The following is a 24,352-nucleotide window of genomic DNA, read 5'->3' on the forward strand; positions in this document are numbered from 1 at the left end:
ATGTGGCGGCAACGATACCAAATCCAGTTTTAGCTACCTCTGTGCGCGTAGCTTTGTATCTGTGCACATCATACACAGTACAAAAAAGACATCATTCCGTGCTAACAAAACAAATATGTTTTAGGTAATGTAAATAGTGCTGATAAAAAGCACGGTTACAACTACGGGTGAAATTGGCAATAAGTAAACCTGCATAAAGACGCACACCGTTTAACAGTTAAAAACCTTACATTTTAAAGTGCAAATCTGTAATATACCATAGCTAGGAATGTAATAAACGTAAGTGCTGTTTGTTAGTTAGCTCCGTATATTACCTCACACATAAATGTTTAGCGCTGCTTGAATTGTAAAAATAACTCCTGTGCCTGCCCACTAAAATATGCTTGTTCTTAAAAAAAACATGCGATCCCAAGCAGCAGCTGCGCTGAATACGTGACACAACGAGTGTCTGCTTACACATTTAAAAGCGAGTAAGGCACTCGTCTTTCTTTTTTTTACCAAAAAGTCTATAAAACATCGGGATTGCTAACAAAATATCACACGGAGTAGCGCTGCACATTAATAATAATTTCGAGCACTTTGCTATTTAGATTGTAACAGCGCAGCCTCCTCGATCCTTTTCAATTAGCATCAGCTACAATAGTTATATTCAGGGGGTACAACACGTTTAAAAGCATATTGTCCTCAAAAAAACTCCTGATCCCAAGCAGCAAACATGCGAAATACGTCCGACACAGGTTACAAAGCATATAGAGCCCTCCTCTTTCTATAACTAAATTGCTTGTTTTTAAAAAAAACACATGATCCCAAGCAGCAGCCGCGCTGAATACGTGACACAACGAGTGTCTGCTTACAGATTTAAAGGCGAGTAAGACGTGTAAGGCTATAAAACATCGGGACAGCTAACAAAACCTCACGTGCTTAAACAAACAAGAACATCGCCAAAAGAAACAAGACGGAGGGAAGAGAGGGGAGGGGGGAGGAGAAATGCGACACGGCGGGAAGGGGCAGGCAGGATGACTCAGGGGAGGGGGCGGAGCGGGGCAGAGCGGCATGTGGGTGTGAAGAAGCCGGGCCTTTGAAGTGAAGCTAAGCTTCACTTCAAAGGTGTCGGAGGAATGCGGGCGGCTGTGCACGCGCTTTTAAGCTCAATGCACATGCGCATTGAGCTTAAAAGTCACGGGCACTGCAAGGAATCGCCACGATTCCTTGCAAGTTAGATAAAGAGTCGATGAGCCCCTATAGTCTCGCTTGCTCGATGCGCATGCGCATCGACAGGCGAGACCTAAAAATAACGTCTCGTGAGAGTGGTGTTCTCAAATATACAAGTGATGGGGAAAAGGTGTGAGGACGCAATAACCCGTGCAACACTCTTTTGTACAAGGCACTAGATATGAGGGGTAGTGCTCGGGGAAGGGTAAACCGGGACAGGGAGATACCAAGTTTATACAGTGGAACCGCCCTTACGTCCCACCAAGCTCCGGATTGTATTGCGTATCTGGGTTAGCCATACACCTCCCCTCGGTGTGTGGCAGGGCGACTCGTGAGGACGTTGGCCTCCTGGCTTCTCCTCCGTCGCAGGCGCCACTGCTCCTTCACTCTCTACGTCCTCCGCTCTTTCCGTCTCCTCCTCTACTCTGCTCCTCGACACTCTTCCTCCACGACGACTCTTCGCTCCGGGTGAACAAGCACACCTGGCTCTGGTGTTCTTCCGTATAAGATGTCTCCGCCTCATCGCAGAGACCCGCCCATTCCTCAGCTGTCTCAGAATTAAAGGGCCAGTGTATCTCTTCGGTCTCCTGTGTGCTGGGTCCGGTATCGACGGGCTGTGAAGGGTAGAAGAGGGGTGTTGAAGGTGGTGAAACCTCCTGTAATGTCCCGTGATCATGAACAGGAGTATACTGCAAGTCTACTCTGTTACAGTGGTCAATGATCTTTTTAAGTCGTTCTGTTGGATCAACTGGTAAAGGAACATAAGATCTTGTGTCTTGTAGTTGTCGCATACATTCACTGCGATATGCATTGTTGTCCTGTAGGACGATTGCTCTGCCCTTGTCAGCCGGTTTGATAACGATTTTATCATTAGATGTCAAACAGCGTAGGGCTTCCAGTTCTTTCTTGGGTAGGTTCACAAAGGAATTCTTTTTCGACTGGAAAAGAAGGCTCATATCATTTTCAACAGCCTTCTCAAAAGTAATGACTTTGGCCGGTGTGCTAGCAATAGGAGGGATAAAGGTGGAAGGTTTCCTTAATCCAGTGTTTGTGTCAATATGTTCTATTGAATCCACATTTTTGTTGGCAAAGAAAAAGTGTAACCGTATTTTTCTAAAAAAACTTAGCCATTTCTGAATGAGCAATAAAAGGGTCACCTTGTTGGGTTGTCACAAAGAGGCCCTTATTTAGTAGGCTTCCTCAGTGTCAGTTAGAGTGTGGGAGCTAAGGTTAATTACGAGACTGTGTCGTTGCTCACTCCTGCCCCCTCTTGAGGTATCCTCTTCCCGCTCCTGAGGTCCATTGTTGGCGGCTGTGGTTGTGCTCCCCAGTGTACTCGTGGATTTGCTCCTTGTCTTCTCCGACCTCTTCCTGTGCCTCGGCCCTGCCCTAAAAAAGGCTGCATATTGGGGTCATATTGAAATTATGGTGGGCCAAACTGTCCCATCTGTGGAGGGAACGGAGGACCCCCAAGCATCCAGGGGTTCGGTTGATACCAAGTTGGCATCTGATTGTAATTTTGATAGTTGTATCTCCGATTTCTTCTATTTCCTCTACCCTGGTTTCTATTGGCTTGGCCACCAGTCACCGAACTGTCAGAGTCACTGGTCAAGTCCTCAGAGCTTGAGGTAGCATAAGTTGAACCTCCCTTTCGTCCATTTCGGTTAAAAGGAGTAGGAACATAGGATTCACTAGTGTAAGGATACATTTTTTCCACTGAGAATCTTGCAAGATCCTTCTTACACTTTTCCAATTTAGCAAAGAGTATGGATTCTTTAAACTCTTTGTTTTGTTTGTTACTATCATCTTGATTGGTTTTAAACAAAGGGCCTTTAATGGTTGCCTTAATTTGGCATTCAAGAATCTGAATTTCCACCAATATTTTGACTGCCACTTTTTGGGTGGTTTTTATAATCAGGACTAGCCAGTCCCGAGTGCACCGCCAGGCTATCATTGACCAATCCTTAAGGAAATCCTTAAGGAAATCCTTACCATCCAGGAATAACCACGGGGCATTCGTGACAATAAGGCCCTTCGGTGCACAATTCCCGCGAAGGTATTCCGCCATGGTAATACCATGGATTATAGTTCTTGAATGGCTTTTTTTTAAGCATTAAGATTTTAGCCCAGCCTTCTATGTTGGTACTGACTTTCAACTGTAGATGTTCTAACAGACTTGGATTCTCATCTAGAATGGATTGCACCTCAGCTTCCTCAAAAGCCAGGCCCCCAATGGTAGCCATAATTATGATTTGCAAGTAACACGAATATGTGACGTGACAAACTGTGAGACAAAAAAGTGTCTGTAATGATGATACCAGACGTAGTTTTAAATGTCAAGCAATTGTCTTGACAAAAGACTTCGGACCCGCAGTATACACTGCACATATAGACAATAAACAAACGATACAGGGAGGGTCCTAGGGCAGGATTAACGACCCATACAGATACGTACCCAAATACTAGTGTAATAACAACAAAAAGTATCTGTCGGTCAATGGGGATTCAACTGTTTTTGCTAGAATGTAACGCAACCAAGGTAGGGTGAACAAATAATGCAAAAAAGTGCAACCAGAAGCACACAATTCCTGAGTATGGAAAAAGTGCCCATCAGTTCCTATTCGGTACCGCCCTGTTCATCATCTGGGCTCTCCTTAACCCAGGAGAAGGTGTTGTCTGTCACTAGTTGTTATTGTGACGGGCGATCAACCCAATGTGAATAAGAAATTGTGTACAGGGTGGGACCGAAGATGTTTAGTGCTTATAGGTAACTGAATTGGTGTGCAATAGTGTAGTGAGTGTTAAGTGAGTAAAATTAGGTAGAGATTGAGTAGAGATAAACAATTTTAATAATTTCTCTCAGCTCTTCCAATATTAAAAACACACCGATAAACTAACAGATTTAACAAAATATCTGCAAGCTAGTAGGGTCAACATGTTTCAGCATATGTGGCTATAAATACGCCACTGCTTTCATCAGGACCTAGTTTTTAACAGCTACTGCAAAAAAATTAGAAAGTATCACCTGTATAATTTCAGGTTTTTGCTCATCCTCCTCCAATGTACTGAAAAGGAAATGCGCACAGACAGGAAACACAGAAAGCCACAGAAAAATTTGTAATACAGACATAAATCATTATGTTCAGCTAATGCATATCATTGATGCACCATGTCTAAAGAGTGTGGTAATTAATACCATTAGCCCCTTCTTTTTAACTCGCTTACCTATTTGGTAGGAGAGAAAGACCTCACCCCACCTGGCTGCAGCTCAGGTGTGTGGAGCACCACTCTGGTGGAACAACAAAACAAGACACACAAGACTCACAGTTAAAAGTCACACAAAAGATCGCGGTGTTTTAAGAAACGATCTTGTTAGTTCTCATATCTTTGTCACCTCTGTTTTTTAATAGCGACATATTTAGAGGATTAGTCCGGTCTTTCTGACTATATTATTCATAATCTCTTTTTATATGTAATCGCTTTTTATATATAGTGGCCCATATATAGGTTAACCCAATCTTTCTGAGTGTCGTTGGTGGGGGGGGGGAAAGGGGGGGAACTCGGGCGTGCCAGGGGGGTTGCTGTGAGAATGGATGAAGCGGGTTGGGCTCTACAATGGGACCCGACCTAGACTACAAATGTCTCACGTGGTCCTGATAGGTGCTGAGGTTTAGTCAAAGAGACAGGTCTTGAGATCCTTTCTGGATTGGGTCAATGACGGGGATAGCCTGAGGTGGAGAGGCAGGGTGTTCCAGGTTTTGGCAGCGAGGTAGGAGAAGGACCATCCTCCAGTCCTGGTCTTGCAGATACAAGGGACGGTGGCAAGGGCCAGTTCGGCGGAGCGGAGGTGTCTAGTGGGTACGTAGAATGAGAAAGCAGTGGGTCAGGTATGCTGGTCTGGCATCGTGGAGAGCTTAGTAGGCGTGTGTGAGGAGCTTTCACAGGACTCTTGTCAACTGGGAGCCAGTGGAGTTAATACAGGTGTTCGGGGATGTGGCTGCTGCGTGGGCTGTTGAGATCCAGTATGGCTGCAGCGTTCTGTAGTTCTGAAGAATTTCTGGGTGACACCTGTAGAGAGTGTGTTGCCGTAGTCGAGTGTACTGCTGATGAGTGCTTGGTTGACTGTCTTTCTGGCCTCAGTGGGGATCCATCTGACGGTCTTTCGAAGCAGGTGAATAGTGTGGAAGCATGATGGGGAGACTGCATTGATCTTGTGGCCTATCGTGTGTGAGGAGTCCTGTACGATGCTGAGGCTTAGTTCGGGGGTGAGGGGCCCTAACGCGGCGTGCCACCAGGAGTCTTCCCAAGCAGAGATGTTGGGCCCCAGGATGAGGACTGTGGTCTTGCCAAGTTGAGCTTGAGACAGCTGTCTCTAATCCAGGTAGTGACAGCCTTCATCCCATCTTTGAAGTTGTTTTTGGAGATTTTGGGATCGTTGGTGAGGTAGAGGATCAGCTGGGTGTCGGCATAGGAGACAATGTTGAGTCCATGGTTCCTGACTATGGCTGCGAGCCGGGCCATGTAGACGTTGAAGAGGGTGGGGCTCACGAAGGAGCCCTGGGGACTCTGCAGCTGATTTCTGGGTTCGGAGAGGAACAGTGGTAGTCTGACTCGCTGGGTTCTACTGGTGAGGAAGGAATGGATTCAGTCCAGTGCTTTTTTGCGGATGCCGGTGTCATGGAGTCTCGTGCTTAGGGTGCTGTGGGAGACAGTGTCAAAGGCAGCCGATAGGCACAGGAGGATGAGGGCAGCTGTTTCTTCCTGGTCGAAGAGGGAGGGATTGTCATCAGTGACGGCGAGGAGGGAAGTCTCGGTGCTGTGGTTGTTTCGAAGCCGGATTCAGAGGAGTCCAGGATATGGTTGGCTTCGATGAAATCGGAGAGTTGGGCGTTGATGGCCTTCTCTATGACCTTGGCTCGAAAGGGAAGCAGGGAGAGGGTTCTGAAATTCTTGGGGTCTGTCGAGTCTGCAGACAGTTTCTTCAGCAGAGGGTTGATCTCAGCATATTTCCAGTAGTCTGGGACGATGGAAGTCTCGATGGAACAGTTGATGGTGTGGGCGGCTCTGTGGAAAATGTGGTGCAGGCAAGGGTCCGAGGGTGCTCCAGAGTTAATGCTCTTCATGGTCTTGAGTGTTGTCCGTGCCTAGCTGGGTCCAGTTGAGCAAAATCTGTTGGGGGCAGCGTTGTCGCGTGTGGTGGTGGCGGACGTGATGGGCGGGTCTTGGGTGTCGAAGCTGTCGTAGATCTGCTTCATCTTGTGGTGGAAGTAGGTGCCGAGTATGTTGCAGAGGTCTTGGGAGGCTGGGACTTTGGTGGTCTCGCTGTTGGGTTTGGCGAATCCCTTAACAATGGTGGGGGGTTCTTTGCTGTTGTGTGCGTTGGCGTTGATTCTGTCTTGAAGGGCCATTTTCTTTGTAGTTTTGAGGAGGCAGTGACTGAAGGCTGCAAGGGCTTCTGGGGTTTTGTTGTTCCTCCATCTCTTCTTGAGCCATCTACAGGTGCGTATGGACTCGTAGCAAGTGGCATTGAATCAACTGGCTTTCTGGAAGTATTGTGTGCCGGGTGGTTTCTTGAGGGGCGCCACTCCGTCGGAGCAGATGGAGATCCATCGGTGGAGGTTGCATGCTGCAGTATTGGCGTCTGGGTGTCGGCGGTATGGTTGGGCGGAGGGTGGCTCTGAGGTGTTCTTTAGTGACCATGTTCCAGTTACTGCGTGGGGTCAGAAGGTGCAGTGGTTTACGGTCGGTTTGGTGAAGGCGAAATGAATGTAGGGGTGATCGGTCCAAAGGAGGTCGGAGGTGTGGCTGTAAGTGGTGATTTCGCTGTCAAAGAAGACTGGGTTGAGCGTGTGTCCCACTGCTTGGGTCAGGGAGAGACTAGCTGCGTGGGTCAGGGAGGGACCAGCTGTAGGAGTACGATTTTGGGGAGGTTCTCCAGAAGGGATGCAGTGTTTTGGTCATTGGGTTTGTCCAGGTGCAAGTTGAGGTCGCCGAGTCAGATGTAATACTTTGTATACCCTTTATATTTACCTGGTCGGCTGTGTGGAGGTATCATGGGGCAATATATGCACAATATTTCAAACTCAGCAGGGTAAGGAGGGGCATATTTGTAGTAGAAGTAGACAAACCAGCCGATGTACGGGAAGAAGCCATGCCTGAGTTGTGCCAAAGGTTTGATTTGGTGCCAGAGAACAAGTTACTTACCTTTGGTAACAACCAATCTGGTAGAGACACTATCTAGCTGCAGATTCCAGGAGTCAGACTGGATCCGGAAATTTTTCTCGAACAGTACCCCTAAGCACCGGTAGTTGGCATCATTCGGCTCCACGTGGCGGCGTACAAAGTGATGTGGGCAGTGCTCCTGTAGATGCCATCCTAGCATCCTGATGTCACTTTCCTTTTGCGGTCCCTAGAAATCCATTCACAGAGCAGGGTGGATGGGTGGGTCTGTAAGGAATCTGCAGCTAGATAGTCTCTACCAGATAAGGCATTACCGAAGGTAGATAACTTGTTAATCTGATAGACTTCTGGCTGCAGATTCCTTTTCCTTTTGAATCGATACCCAAGCAGTGCCTCCCCAGGTAAAATGCCCATCCCAATAGACCTGAATGTCCAGGCAGTACTGTTTTGTAAACGTGGGCAAGGAAGCCCACGTTAATGCCTGGCAGATATCCAGGACTCTGCATACTAACTTAGTGGTAGCAGCTTTAGCGCAAGTGGAATGAGCACATAAGCCCTGGGGGGGGTGGATGGGGGTTGCTTCTAGGCCAGTCCGTAGCAGATCTGATACAGAATATGGTCCATTTCTGAACGACCCATCCTTTCTTTGCTGTGACATACCCCACGAAGAGTTAGTAATCCACCTGGAACTCTTATGTGCCGTCAAGGTAGAATGACAACGCTCTTATTTTTGTCCAGATGGTGATGAAGTCGCTTCTCTTCTTCAGAGGAATGTGGCTGAGAGTAGAAAGTAGGAAGTGATAGATTGGCCTTTTGCTAGAAAGGAAGCTCTCGTACAAAGCACCAGTTTGTCTGGGTAGATGTTCAAATATGGTGACTTGTCTGAGGAAGCCTGAAGTTCGTTACCCTTCGGGCAAATGTTATGACCATTAGAAAGGTCATCTTCATTGTAAGGAGCCTGAGAGGGCAATTGTTTTAAGGCTCAAAGGGAGTGAATAAAAGGAAAATGAGGGCAAGTTTAAGGTGCCATTGAGGAATACTGAAAGAAGAAGGTAGAAGCAAATGTTGCAAATCTTTCAAACAGCTATATACAATAGTGCATTTGAAGATGGATGGCTGGTATGGTAACCTCTGAAATAGCAGAAAGATAGCCCTTGAGAGTGCCCAGAGCAGAGCCCTGCCGAGCAAGAGAAAGAATGAAGAGAAGAACCTGAGAAAGAAGGGCAGAAAGGTGGTCGATCTGTCTTTCTGTATACCATGAAAACTGTATGGTGGTTGTGTGGAATGCCATGCCACAAATTTTCCTCAATGGCAGGTGTATACAGTCTTGGTGGAGGGACACCTGGCTGCAAACATAATGTTGCAGACTTGAAGGGGGGGGGGGAGCGGAGCGGGGTTAAAAGCTGTCAACGGTCTCAATCTCCACGCATGGAGGCAGAGCACTGACAGGTTCATATGGAGAACTCTCTGACTGTTGCGACAGAAGATCCTCCCTATGGGGTAACCTGATCAGAGGACAAGTGGCCATGCTCAACAGCTCGGGATACCAAACTCTCGGAGTCCAGTCCAGAGCCACAAGTATGACTTGGGTCAGGTTGTTCCTAATGTTCTTTAGAACTGTGAGCAGGAGTGGTTTGGACTGAAGGGCGTATAGGAGGCCTGAGCTCTACTCCCAGGAACGACACATCTGTCACTACTGTCAGATCTGGCTGGGAAGGGAAAGGATTCGGCCGATGCCCCAATCGCAGCTCGTTAACCACCACTGAAGATATTTTGCACTTCCCTCTGAGATCTGGACCATGTTGGAGAGATTTCCCTGATACTGCGCCCTCTGTACCTTCAGGTCCCACTGGAGAGTGGGCATGTGTCACAAGCAGTATCCAGGAGGCCATGAGGCTTAGCAGCCTCAGAGTCATTCTCACCAAAATCCAGGATAGAGCCTGAAACATTGGTATGATAACCCAAATATCCTGGACTCGCTGTTCCGGAGGATAGGACCAGAACTGCACCTTGTCTGCACCGCTCCGATTAAAGGGAGTGTCTGAGAGGGAGTCATGTGTGACTTCGGCACATTGATTGTGAACTAGTGCAGTAGGTCTGCCATTGTCTAGAGGTGGGAGACGACAGCCTGGGGGGAGCCAGCCTTTAACAGCCAGTTGTCAGTATAGAGTAAGATTTGAACCCCTAATTTCTACAGATGAGCTGTAACTGCTGTCATCACCTTTGTGAACACTCATGGGGCGCTGGTAGGGCCAAATGGGAGCATGCTGATTTGAAAGTGCTCATGACTTACCGTGAACCACAGGTAGTGGCTATGGGCAGGCAGGATGGGTATGTGAAAGTATGCTACCTGTATGCCCAATGCTACCATCCAGTCTCCAAGGTACAGGGCAGACAGAACCTGAGCGAGTGTGAGCATTTTTAATGTCTCCTTCTTGAGTAAGTAATTGAGTGGCCGCAGGTCTAGGATAGGACGAAGGCCTCCGTCCCTTTTGGGCATTAGGAAGTTGTGGGAATAACAACCACAATGCACTTCTGGCATCGGCACCTGTTCTATAGCTCCCTTAGCCCGCCAAGAGAGCTGTCTCTTCCTGACAGAGAAGGGATAGGTGGTCCTCCGTCAGCCTGATGTAAGCAAGTGGCATGGAAGGAGGGGTAGTCACGAAGGAGAGGGAGTAGCCCCTTCGGACGATCTGCAAAACCCACCGGTCTGAGGATATGTAGAGCCAGTGGGGCAGGTGATAGCAGATGCTGTCCCCCACTGGTTGTCCATGATGGTAAATGGGCAGACTATAAGAAGTTTGGAGGCTGCAGTGGCCAGGGAGGTGGTGGACTGGCCCAACCTCTAGCTGCCCAACTCACAAGGTGTGTGGATACCGCATCCACGGCCATGCACAGGTTGGGAAGCTTGTCAGCTGTGGTGGCTGGGTGGGTACAGATGTCCCTGGAAGCCCCTTCCATAGCAACGAAAGGAGCAAAAGGCTTATTCGGGGTGGAGAAGGACCATGGAACTCCCAGGGCTATAACCCTGCTGTCCTTAAAGTGCTCCAGCGTTGAATCTGCCCGGTCTCCGAAGAGACTGGAGTCATCAAAGGGCATGTTTTGTAAGCCATGCTTGGACATCCCCAGAAAGACAGTTGTCCTCAACCAGGCGTGGCGCCGCAACCGTTCTGCCCAGTGAGTCGGCTGTGTCCAGTCCACATCTTATTGTGAACGTAGCTGCGTCCCTCCCATCTGCAACAGCCTGGGAGAATTCGGTCCGGACCTCCGCCAGGAACGTTAGCAGCAGCTGCACAAACGTATCCCACAGAGCAGGGGATGGCAACCCAAAAGGAATGTGGTGTGCTAGTGAAAGAAAACATCTTCCCTAAGGTGTCCAGCCTGTTGGATTCCTGATCCGCTGGTGTGGTAGGGAATGCACCAGGATTTACGTGGGAAGACTAGGCTTGGACCACCAAGTTCTCTAGGGTAGGGTGATGTGTGAAGAAGTTGGGGTCCCCTGGGATGGGGCGTTGGCGGCAGGCAATCGTCCTGTTTACAGGAGCCCCTATGCTGGTTTTGGACCAGGTCTCAAGCAAGAAGTCTGTAAGGGCCTCATTAAATGGGAGTAAGAGTTCTGAGGGGTGCACTTCCAGCTGAAGCACCTTGATATTGGTCTTGACTGCCCCAGAGGGTAGGCTAAAGTCCAGGAACAACCGGATAGGGCCACCCTTAGTTGAGCATTGGACCAAAAAACACCATACAGAAGGTGGCCTATCCTGGATTATCCTAGAAAAAATAAAAAGCCTCAGAGGAGTGGACACTGATGCCCAAAGAAGAAAAAGAGAAGTATACTGGATTTTCTCTTTGGAGACGTTTAATCATGGACTCGGATATTGCCATGGAAAAATGCCATACTTTAGAAATCCCTCATAGTTCGGTGAACTTGACCCTTATAATTTTATATCTATCTAATACATTACTTACCAAATTGAAATCAAAAGGTCTTTGATTACTTCCTGTTTCCGCATTGTGGCAATAGAGTATCCGATAGACAGTAAATTAGATCTATTAACATGCCCGAGCACAAAAAAATCAGTTGTCCTTTTCCGAATTACAACACATGCATTGCACAAAATCGATCAGAATTAGATTCTTGTAATTTTTCTTTCTTTGGTTGATCCAGCCAACAAGTGTTTCGTCATCCGGGAGTAAACCCACGACTTCCTCAGGGATGGAAAGACAATTATATGAACACACAATAGTATCTTGTACAGGATCATTACCTTATACATTGGTGATTTGGTGGAAACCCACACTTCAATTCGTATCCATAGACACCGGCAATTTGTCCGGAATTGTTATACAGTGTTTAAGACCTTACATGCCACAGTAATTTTGTGACTTGTTGCCTGATGTACATAAAGCATGAGGTAATATGTGGGATGTGGGGCACCTCTCAGTATCACTGTTAGTGCAAAATGGTGGTCTCACACCAACTATATTTGGATGGAATGGGGAGTGCTCATATCAGATATCTTCATGGTGCGAGTGACTAAGATAACTGTTCATGAGAAATAGTAGAAGGGAGCATATCTGTATTTACGCAAAAAAATCAGTAAACCTATAATGGTGATATAAGTGCTGAGTAAGTATGTATCAAGATTCATTCTTGGTATCCATAATTACATTGCATAGAGGTAATCAATTAGAGCTAATCCTACCTCTGTGCTGATTTTAATGCCGTCCTGGCCGTTAGGAGTCAGGGAAATAGTAATGTTGCTCCAAGTTGTATATGTTACAGTCCACAATGGGATCTGAATAATAAGTACCCTCATTATTGTTATTCACAGTCTATATAAGCGCAGAAATTGCATGACGGTGTGGAGTGTCCTCCACAAAATATCCTAACCCAAAATTGTCTGATCTGCGTACAGCAGTTATTCTATCATCTCCGTACATTCAGTGACGGAGAGGAATTGGATATCAGCCAGGTCAAAGGAGCGGAGGTAATGAACCTAAGCGATAAAGGACTTACAAAAGGCATGATAACCTTATTGGAAAAAGGCATGGGGTTCTGTCCTAAAGAATATGGGGATATCTGTAACTCTATGATTGATCTATTTAAATTTGTAAGAAAGCTCAAACGAAATAATTTTTTCACAAATAACCCTACACCTAATAAAGCAGTAAAACATATCCTGCTGAGGTTTTTTCCGAGATGTTAACCATACAGGATGTTAGGGACACGGAATTACTTCGATCACTCACTGATGATGACCGTGATCATATGAGTATAGAAGAGCTATTACTGGAACATGACATAGACACTGACTTGACTGTTTCAAGTGGGCCTAAAAGTAAATCTAGATGGACACCGACATTACCAAGTGACAACAATATAGATCTGTTTTACAAACTAGTGACGAAGGACTTGAACAGATAACTTGACATCAACCATAAACACAAGCCGAGGCATAGGGATAATTTGATGCATAATGAACGCAAGGCTCTGGAAGATCTTAAGGAGTTTAGAGACATCACTATCAAATAGGCAGACAAGGGCAGGGGTAACATTTTCATTATGAAAACGCAAGACTACAATAGGGAGATCTTGTTATGCGAAACTCAATGATAACCCCATTTGTTCTTTGACTGATCTGATTAACTCACATCTAAGAGAATGGCTCAACAAGGGTTTGATCGATCAAGATGAATACTTTTATCTTGAGAGGCCCAGATTCCCATGCATATTTACACAGTACCCAAAGTACAAATAAATTGCAATTTCCACTAGGCAGACCAATTATCTCCAGCATTGGTGGACCTACGGAGAAATTGTCCCAATATGTAGACCTCTTCTTACAACCAATGGTAAAAAAATCTTCTGTCCTATTTGAGAGATACGAAACACATTCTTAGTATTCTTGCAGACGTAGTATGGGAGGATGGGATGATCTTGGCTACTCTGGATGTTACTGCACTCTATACTAGCATTAGAACTGACTTGGGAATTCGGGCAGCCAGATAATGTCTTAGCTAAAGATCTGCCAAACAATGGGAACATGTGGAAATGTTAATTAACATCTTCATAATAATTCTGAACAACAATGTATTTCTATTTGAAAAACAATGGTATAAACAGATATAAGGTGTTGCCATGAGTTCCAGATTTTTCCCTTCGTACACCTGTCTGTTTATGAGATGGTTTGAGTAAGATTGTATATGGGCCTCAATATGAACCAACTGGTGCAAATCCATCATTTACTGGGGTAAATACATAGACAACTGTATTATGATATGGTCAGGAAGAATGGACAACTTGCGGTTATTCTGTGAATTCCTTAACTCCAACGATATGGGCATCAAATTCACAGTTTGATGCTTGATGCTTGAACCAAGGCCCAGGATACCTCAACAGCCGCCTCAACTTCTACGCTCCCAAACGCCAGCTTCGATCGACCAGCCACGCCATCGCCGCCGTCCCCCGCATCCGAAGAGCCACCACAGGAGGAAGGTCCTTCTCCTACCTGGCCGCCAAGACTTGGAACTCCCTTCCGACCCACCTCCGCCTGACCCAAGACCACCTCGCCTTCAGGAAGCAGCTCAAGACCTGGCTGTTCGAGCAGTAGCGGACCCCCTCCCCCCAGCGCCTTGAGACCCTCCGGGTGAGTAGTGCGCTATACAAATGCTTTGATTGATTGATTGATAGTCTCAGAAGGAAGACTGAGGCACCGACAGAGAGGGCGGGGCCTCCTGTAAACCTGAGTCTGGACCAGGTGAGGTGAGGCCAATACCGTACACAGGATAGGTGGGAATGTAATCCATCCTGTAGAGAGGTATTTTATATGGTCACAAGTGGGCTCACTGTGACTGTGGTTCAACTCACTCGTCATTCACTTTTTTTGTTTATTAATTTCACCAATTGCAGTAGCTATTATAGAAGGTCCTGAAGAAAGCCAGGGTAAGTGGCCCATATTGGTAGAAACTAGTCGACCTAAGATTTACGGCACATTTGTTGGGAGCCTAACCTGCATTCCTTTCAATAGGTTTGGAAGCAAACATTAATAAAATTGTTTGGTTTGCTGCCATGTCCTTTTTAAATCCCTCACTAGTTTTACACTGCACTTTATTTGTCCTGTGTTTTTTGGACTAGAAACTGTTGGTCATTGAACACTGGTCTTCTTTGGGTTCTGGTTATCTGTCTCTTGCTCCTAGGTCACAAGCCCCCCCGCCGAAGGCATTTAAACGCGCTGAATGCGAGCGCGAGTCAGAGGCTAATCGACTCCTGAGGCGGAAGCCGGGAGAACGCTAGGATTGTTTATATTTTAAAAACTTGTGTATTTACTGTGATTTGATCTCCTCACCTCCCCCTCCTGGGCACTTGCACTTTCGCTCTTCTTTGCTCTGGGCATCCCGGCGCAGCAGATTGCATAGCTGCAGCGGGCCACAAACTTTTTCGCCACCATTCCCCAGAGGCCACTGGCCACGCCCCCCGCCAGGCCACGCCCCCCCCCGCCAAAGGCATTTAAATGCGCTGAATGCGAGCGCGAGTCAGAGGCTAATCGACTCCTGAGGCGGAAGCCGGGAGAACGCTAGGATTGTTTATATTTTAAAAACTTGTGTATTTACTGTGATTTTATCTCCTCACCTCCCCCTCCTGGGCACTTGCACTTTCGCTCTTCTTTGCTCTGGGCATCCCCGCGCAGCAGATTGCATAGCTGCAGCGGGCCACAAACTTTTTCGCCGCCATTCCCCAGAGGCCACTGGCCACGCCCACCACCACCAGGCCACGCCCCCTTCCGTTTCCCTTCCTATAAACAATGTGTTTTCCCCGTACGAGCAGCGGACGGGTGCAGCGGGCGCTCCGTCAGCGCGCCAAAGGCAAGCCCGTCTGCGCCCGTCCGCGACCGACAGGGACCAGGGGCCACACACTCTGCCTTAGCCCCTACCTATACTTCAGCTCAACTTCTCCTTCTAAACACAGCTCAGTCTATTGCCCCTTCCCTGTCTTGGGACATTACCACATTGGGCATCTCTGTCCCTTCCATGCCCCCCTCTGAACCCACGTTGCCCTCCCCTCAACTTCAGGTTCCCTTTCCCCCCGCTCCTCTCCCTTCCTCTCCACTCACTACAGCCACTGCCTGCCTACTTAACACAAGATCAGCAGGTAAGCATCAGTATGACCTTTTTAATCTACTGGACACTGACGCTCCGGATTTGCTGTTTCTTACAGAGACGTGGTTCGCCGCCGATTCCCTCCCTGATCTCCTGTCCGCCCTCCCCGACTCGTACTACGCCCTTAGGGCGGATCGTCCAGCTGGTAAAGCAGGTGGAGGTGTGGCGATGATCATTCGCTCTAACCTCCAGTTCCAGCTTCTTCCCCATTCTCCTATACTCAACACTGATTTTTTAGTTGCCCGTTCAGTCAATCTCCTAGCCCCCATTACAATAGTTCTTATGTACCGTCCCCCTCAGAACATGCCTACCTTTATGCCTGCCCTACAAGAATTGCTGGCCACGCTTGTGGTCAATAATTCCTCAGTGCTCATTCTTGGGGATTTTAATTATTGGCCAGGTGATCCTAGGGAGTATCTGTCCTCCAAAGACTTCTCAGCCACTCTTCACTGCCTTAATTTTCTTTCCCACCTTCACTCCCCCACCCATGTCCATGGTCATACCCTAGATCAGATATTGTCAGCCAGCTGCACTATTCTTTCCCCTCCAGTCCTCCCCTGCACTTGGTCCGACCACTTTCTGATTTCATTCCTTATTGAGCTTGGTGCCCAAGAGAAACCTCCTGTGTCCAAAAACGTCATAGCTCGTAACTCGCTTTGTACCCCTCTTGCTGCCTCTCCTCCCGACTTAGGTATTCCCTCTCTTGATCTTCAAGCAGACGCTGTGAACCATTGGCTGTCCTCCACTTGTGATCGGGTTGCCCCCCTTAGAAAAGTTAAGACCTGCCGCCCACATGACGCCCAAAAGTGGTTCACAGATGAGCTGAAAACCCTAAAACTGGACCTTAGGCGCTCCGAACGCCACTGGAGACGTAATTACTGTCCCTTCTTGTGAGCCAAATATAAGCTTCTTTTGGCCAATTACAAGAAGGCCATTCTCTTAGCCAAAACTAGGTATTTCTCGGAGAGAATTTCCTTATCAGCCAACAAACCTAAGGAAATTTTTTCCATAGTTCGCAACCTAGTTGCTTCGGATAGAGCCAATCCCAATCTTGTCCCCTCTCAAGCCCTTTGTCTGTCTCTTAATGACTTCTTTTTAGAGAAGATCGTGAGGATCAAATCTAATATTCCTCCAACAAGTTCACTCCCTTTTCCCTCTCCCGCTCTTTCACTCCCCCCGTCCTCCGGGTTTCTGGACCAGTTTCCACCTATCTCTCTAAATTCCTTTCTGGCTTTACTCCAGAAAGTGAAGTCTGGTTCCCCGGCTGACTGTGCCCCAGCACGCATACTGAAAGAGCTTTTCACTCACTGTCCTGAATCCCCTCTTTCCCTTCTCAATGCTTCTAATTCCTCAGGCTTAGTTCCGCAACTTTTCAAATCTGCAATAGTTCGCCCCATCCTAAAAAAAACTGGCGCTGACCCCTCCCTTCCCTCCAACTTCAGACCTATTTCCCTGCTCCCCTACCTTGGGAAGATATTGGAGAGCTATATTACCTCTTGTCTCTCCTCCTTTATTGAGGACAACCATCTCCTGGCCTCCCACCAAGCGGGATTTCGCCCAGCTCACTCTACGGAGTCACTGGTCCTGTCCGTCCTAGATGAGCTCAAGAGTAAGGCTGACTCCAACTTGCCTCAAGCTTTGGTGCTCCTCGATCTGTCCGCTGCGTTTGACACGGTCGACCATTCCATCCTTCTTGGCCGTGGCGTTCGGGGTACCGCCCTCTCTTGGCTCGCATCCTTTCTTAAAGGACGGACTCAGGCTGTCCATCTCTCTGGCCACGCTGCTCCAACCCGCTTGGTCCCCTGTGGGGTCCCCCAAGGCTCCTCCCTTTCCCCTCTTCTTTTTAATCTTTATATTCGTCCCCTTATCCTTTCTCTCCTTGACATGGGTGTATCCGTATACAACTATGCGGATGACCTCCAGTTAGTCTTTGACCTTTCGTCCCCCTTGCACTCCCTACCTAAATTCCATTCCACTCTTGTTTTCATCTCGGAGTGGATGAATTGTAACCAACTAAAGCTCAATCTGGACAAGACGGAGCTGGTCCTGACTGGCCATACCATCTCCCCTTGGTCGGCCGCTTTTTGGCCTTCTACCTTCGGCCCCCCGCCCATACCAGCGGCCTCGGCTAAGACCTTGGGCATTAAAGTCAGTCGGGACCTCTCCATGCATGCCCAGATTAGCTCTGTTGTCTCTTCTTGCTTTCTTTCACTCCGTATTATTCGGAAAGTTTCTCGCTTCTTTTCCTCCGACGCCCTCAAACTGATTATGTTGGCAATGATCCTCTCCCGTCTTGATTACGGGAACAGCCTTTACGTTGGCATTCCGGCCTACGAACTTCGCCGACTGCAGGCTATCCAGAACCAGGCTGCTCGAATTATCCATCACTTGCCCAAATCCTTTCACATCACGCCTGTTCTGAAATCCCTTCACTGGCTCCCCATCTGTCAGAGATCTCTCTTTAAATTGGGCTGCCTGGCCTTTATGGCGCGCATTCGTATCGCCCCAGCCTTCATCAATTCACTCATCACCCCCTACACCCCCACTCGTGCCCTTCGCTCTTCCAACCAATCCCTCCTCAATGTCCCGCGATTTCGCAGATCTAAAACTGGAGGCACCAGATTCGCGGTATTAGCTCCCCGTTTCTGGAACAGCCTCCCTCTGTCAAACAGGTCTATTTCAGCTTACCCACAATTCCGTAAAGCTCTAAAGACCCACCTGTTCTCCATAGCGTACTCCGGCTGATCTCCTTTGGCAATTCCATTCTCTTTAGCCCTCTACCCTCAGCGCCAGGAAGCCGCTTGGTCGCAGTGCGCTTTATTAAGAACCTTCTTCATTTCATTTCATTTCACCCCTCGTGTGGATGGGGTACTGTGACAGGGAAGCTAGAATTCCAAATGATGACATTGGCCATGGAGGGCAGTTGATGGAAATCCTACCTTTATCTTCCCTCTGTAGAGATATCTCATTCTTATGGTCTCTTCAAAATTGGATGTGACTTGTTTAGAAGATATCACAACTGCTTTCTCTTTCTTTATCTGTAGCTCTTTCAGACCACCAGATTGTACTGTTGTTATTATTTCATCAAATTCACATACCATTAGTCGGGAAGAAATTGAATTCCTGGATGTGGTACTAATCATTAAAAACGATCAGATACACAGTAAGCTACATCGAAAGCCCACTTCCTGTAATGCGGTACTGCATGCTAGAAAGGCACATCCAAGGCACCAAATAGTAGCAATCCCTTACAGAGAACTAGTTGGGATCAGGAGAAATTGTAGTGATAATTAGGACTTTAGATCTAGTGTGGCTAATATGAAACAATGCTTCCAGGCAAGGGGTTACAACATGCATACGATCAGCACAGCAGAACGTAAAATATCAACAGTGCAGACACTTTAAGAGGCAGAGAGCTTGAAGATAAGGCACTCACCAAAGTAAGACTGATCACGGACTATAATGAAATGTTAATAGATAAAAGAAACAGCACGAGGAAACATTGGCATATACTATGTGCGGACAAAACTCTTAGTAATTACATTACTGATGAACCACGTATTATATATAGGAGAGGCAAAACCATCAGATCAATACTAAGCCCAAATTACCCAAAACACAAACCCATAGACAATTGGCTGTCCTAAAGATGCAGAGGGTTCCACAAATGTAGTAATTGCAAGATATGTGAACTAGCACTAGACAACACAAAATACTTTGAAGATACCAATGGCAGGCTTTATGAAATCAGACAGATGATTATTTGTAACAGTAAATATCTTATATACATGCTGAAATGTAATATGGGGGAAGTTATATATTGGAAGTATAATCAAACCGCTAAAGGAACGGTTCAGTGAACATGTGAGAGCCATTAAACATCGAGATATCGGATACCCCAAAGCAATACACATAAATGTATGTACGTCTCGGGGATTACGCAAAAAACTCACCATCACAATGCTATGTACTCGGCAGGACCCCTGCTTATGAACAACACACTTTTGCGCCACATTTTCTATTCTTTGTCTTTATTTACTGCTTTCCCCACCATTACAATACAACCCTGTATATCTTTATTGGCCCGAACAGCGGTGCATGCATTGCCAATTCTTTGTTTATAACTATATAATAATTCATGTATCTACTCAAGGGTGAACTGAGAGACTGCTGTGTAATCAATATATTTTATCACTCGCTGTGTTTCACTTGTCTGTGATTATTGTGACTAAACTTTTTCGTATTTTTACTTGATATCGTTACCGGAGTTTTATTCTCCCTTTCATCCTTGTGTAAAGCACTCTGATATCCCTCGGGATCTTGTTCGCACTATATAAAACTTTATCAAATTAAAAAAAGAAAACGTTTGTGGCATACATCTTGTGCAGAGACGCCACATGGATTATGAGATTACGAGTGTGAGAAAGTGCCATCTTTCTTGCATGGTATGCCCCCACCTTTTGCTGAATTGCTGATGTACTTTGGCTGAGTGTGCCCTGGGCTCCTGCCAATCGGATGGCCAGGGCCTGTGTTCCTTCCCTAAAACTGTGTTAAAACCTAAACCCAATTGGCATCTCTGGCCACATGTCGGCCCCTGGTAAATGGAACCCAGGGCACTGTGACCAAAGAAGACCCCTAAGGGCTGCAGCACTTATTGTGCCACCCTTATGGGCCCTGTACCCTGACACACACACATACACACTGCCTTTGCAGGCTGACTGTCTTGGTGCAGAACTAAACAAAGAATCGACATGGCACACATCCCTGTGTGCCATGCCCACAAGCTCACAGCCCTGGCATACATCAGTCACCCCTCTAGCTGGGTGCACTATGCCAGTAATGTGGGCACAGGTGCATGAGCCCTGGGCCCCTACAGTACCCAGGGCAATTCCTGCGCACTGTAAGTACAGTGATGACATTAGGAGTATATGGTGCTGAGAGGTTGTCAGTGAGAACTCTCCAGCACCATGATGGCTACACTAAAGACTGAGAAGTTTGGTACCAAACTTCTCAGCACATTAAACCCGCACTCATGCCAGTGTGGGATTTAATGCCAAACGCACCACAGAGGGCATCTTAGAGACGCCCCCTGAAACCTAACCAACTCCCAGTGTCCTGACTGCATGGCTACCGAGGCTGCCACCACCAGACATGTTTCTGGACCCCTGGGCGAGAGCCAGCCACTCTTGGTGGCCTGCAACAATGCACATCCTGGGACGAGGTGCCAAGCCAGGGTCACGGAAGCTTTTGATATAGGCAGAGGCACCAGACAGGGCTGCCCCCTGTCTCCATTACTGTATGCCCTGGTGGCCGAACCCCTAGCGTGTGCGCTCCGAGAATACCATAGTCACGAAGGCATTAGCTTCCCTACATATAAGATCTGTATTTCCACATACGCAGACGATACCCTATTGTACGTCCGAGACCCGGAGATTACCCTTTCTCCGGGGCTGAGGGAGGTGGTGCAGTTTGGTGCCCTGTCTGGTCTGAAGGTGAACTGGACCAAGTCGGTGGCGTTCCCACTGACCCCAGTGACGCGTCAATTTGATATGGATTACCCATTACAATGGTCTGAGGACCCGGTCAGATATTTGGGAATCCAGCTACATCCTGATCCGGACGTCTTGGTGAGGGAGAACTATGGGGTCGCCTACACCAAATTGACCGAAGATGTGGACAGATGGTGTAATCTGCCGCTGTCCCTGACGGGCCGAATCGCACTCATGAAAATGATTATATTACCGAGGTTTTTGTTCCTTTTTAGTAACATCCCGGTGATCCTTTCTAAGGCATTCTTCAAAACGCTGACCCAGACTCTCACGCGTTTGGCCTGGGGCGGCGGACAACCCCGGGTCCAGTGGCAGGTACTCACACTTCCGTATGAACAGGGTGGTCTGGGGGCTCCGGACATGGAGAGATACTATCGGGTTGCGCAAGCAACACATTTACACACATGGATCCACGGGGATCGCAATATCCCGCACGTGATTCTGGAGAGGTTGTTCACGGATCCTCTCCCTCCCCGGCCACAGTGTTTGAGCCTGCCACTCACCGTGTGGGTTCCCTAGATTCTATTACGTCAACGAACCATGCATGGCACGCTTTGGCTAGGAGACAGGACTGTGCTCTGCTGTACTCACCTCTCGTACCGGTAGACTGGGCCGTATGGCTGGCCCGTTGCGGGAGAAAGGGGTCACACGCGCCCTCAAACAACTCTGCATATGCAAGCTGGGAGATCTGTTCAGGGACGGGAAGGTAATTTCCTGGGATCAGGTCTCTCCCGCCCAGGCCCCGGTGACGCTGCTGCACCGTTTCCACCTTCATAGGGTCCGAGCGGCACTCCAAGAGCTGTTGGGCCCTGACATGGCGGAACCTCCCGAACTTCCAGAACTGACGTATGTGATTAAGACGCCATCATCCAGTAAATTGATCTTGCGATTATTTAGAGCAGGGCTGTTGCATGGGGAACAGCAACCATCGAAAGCCAGATTGGCTTGGCAGCATGAACTACATACGCAGATAGATGATGCAATGTGGCGATACTGCTGCCAAAACACTAAGAAGGTGTCGCTTAATGCCCGGCATAGACTAATCCATTTAAAATTTTTACAACGTGTATATTATACTCCAGAACGCTTACATAGATACGGACTCCGCCCCACATCGGAATGTGAGCGCTGCCATGCCCCGGTAGCGGACTTCATGCACCTAGCGTGGTCCTGCCCGGGAGTTAATAAATTCTGGGAAGGCGTCTTTCTGGAACTGGGTCAGATACTGAACACTGAGCTCCCGGTGGATCCTGCGCTGGCGCTACTGGGACTCTCCAAGATACTCCCGCTGGCGATACGTCGCCTGGCCGACATGGGCCTCCTCATGGCCCGGCGTGTGGTGGCGATATGCTAGATGCGTGGACCACTGCCGACTAAGCACAGATGGGCCAGGGATATGCTGTACAGCTGTACCCAATCGCAGACCTACAGCGAACTCCTTCCGCCCGGTAGCAGACCAAAGAATTTCTGGGGACTATTTCTGACTTACCAATCCACTAAGGACAGCGCAGACACGGTTCGGGAGGAGACGGATGACGCCATGACGTGGCAGGGAGAGGTAGCGGGCTCCGATGATTAGATACACATTAACCTGCAGTCCTGGTGGGACCATTGCGGCACACTTGGGACATGGGAAGCACCGGTGGGATGTGGGACGCTGAGGATAACGCTTCAACATGCTGCACGCAGGATTAAGGGATCATACATGGGTCAGGGGGCTCCTGGCGGTAGAGTGGGGGGTGCGGGGGAGGGTGACGCGAAATTGGCATTGAGGTGGGAGGGAGAACTTTTTTAACATTGAGGGGATAGCGTCGGGCGGATAGGCAGTCTGGGGGGGAGGGGTGGGGTTGAGTGGGAACGTTGCGGGTGTTCTGTTGGAATTGGGTTTCATTGGCAGTCACGCACTCTACACTTGGTGACCCTTACACTATCGCGCCCACCCTGCTTACACGCATCCAAGGGTGAGGGAGCGGGGCAGGGGGCACCGGCATATAATGACACTGGAATAGGTAGCGCACACTAAGGTATATGCCGCCGGACCTTCGGGTTGTCGGCTCATTGGCTGTGTTTGTTAGTTATGCACTGTATTCTAACGATGCCCTAGTTTGCTGCCGGCCCCCGGGTTGTAGGCGGAAGGCTGTGTATGTTACCTGACACCTAATAAAAGTTTATAATTAAAAAAAAAAAAGGCACAACTTCATTTTCCTCCTGTTTAGGTCTCGCCTATCCCATTCCGCAAGGAATGGATAGGGGAGAATTATAGTAGGCAAAATAAGTTCTCAAACCATCGGCGGATTTCAAACAGTTCACGTGAACACATGCACGTGCTTTTCCCCCACATTGGCTTTCATGCTGGTTTACACTTCCAGTTGCCCTACCCCTCCGACAAAGCAAGCCAAGAACATCAAAGCGACCGGCCGCTTTGAGTCCATTTGCCACCTCGGGTCATAAACAGAACCATCTGCTCGTGAATCGGGATGCTGGCATGGTTGCCCAGCCCCCCTCCCAGCGCTGCCTTTCCTCTGCCGGCTACTTTTAACTTGTTTTCCAGTGCCGCTTGTTTACTTAGCTGGGAGCTTCACTCGTGACTTTGCAGAAACGAAACTTTTGCGGCAGCGGCCCGAGCTTGTCTTGTTTTTTTAATTTGGGTCTTCAAAGTAAATATGTGCTTTGGGGTGCAGGCATGCTGAGAGCGCCACTTCCATGCTGTTCCCTTACAATGGGCCAATTAATAAGTGTTAGAAGTAAACAGACCAGCGGAGCCAGGAGAGCACAAACTAGACGTTACTTCTCCTTTAATCCTGCATCCTTTCGGCAGGGCGCGCGCCACGCTCTCTCTCTTGCGCCACACGCATGACACTTAATAGGCAGACCACCCCCTCCTCCCTAGGCTCGCTCGAGTTGCAGGCAGCTCACCCCCTCCCTGTCCATATGGTCGCTCGGCTTTACTTTTAGCATCGCCGTGTGTTCTCACTGGCTCCTCTCTGACTACGTATTCCGCATTTTACATTTACTTACATGCCCCATAATTTACGGACAAATAGTCTTTCTTATGTTTTGATATGCAAGCATTTCTCATGTGCTTTACATTTGTTTACTTACAATACGTTAAAAAAATTTTTTATTGACGCAACAAGTATAGTTTCTACTTGTTTATGTAAACATGCCCACATTCACAGTCACCTTTTACAAATCACTTTCACAACAAACATCACTCTGGGGCAACAATGAAATCCATCTACAAATGCCACAAA

The sequence above is a fragment of the Lissotriton helveticus genome, chromosome 9 (assembly GCF_964261635.1).
Source record: "Lissotriton helveticus chromosome 9, aLisHel1.1, whole genome shotgun sequence".
In the NCBI taxonomy this organism is placed as follows: Eukaryota; Metazoa; Chordata; class Amphibia; order Caudata; family Salamandridae; genus Lissotriton; species Lissotriton helveticus.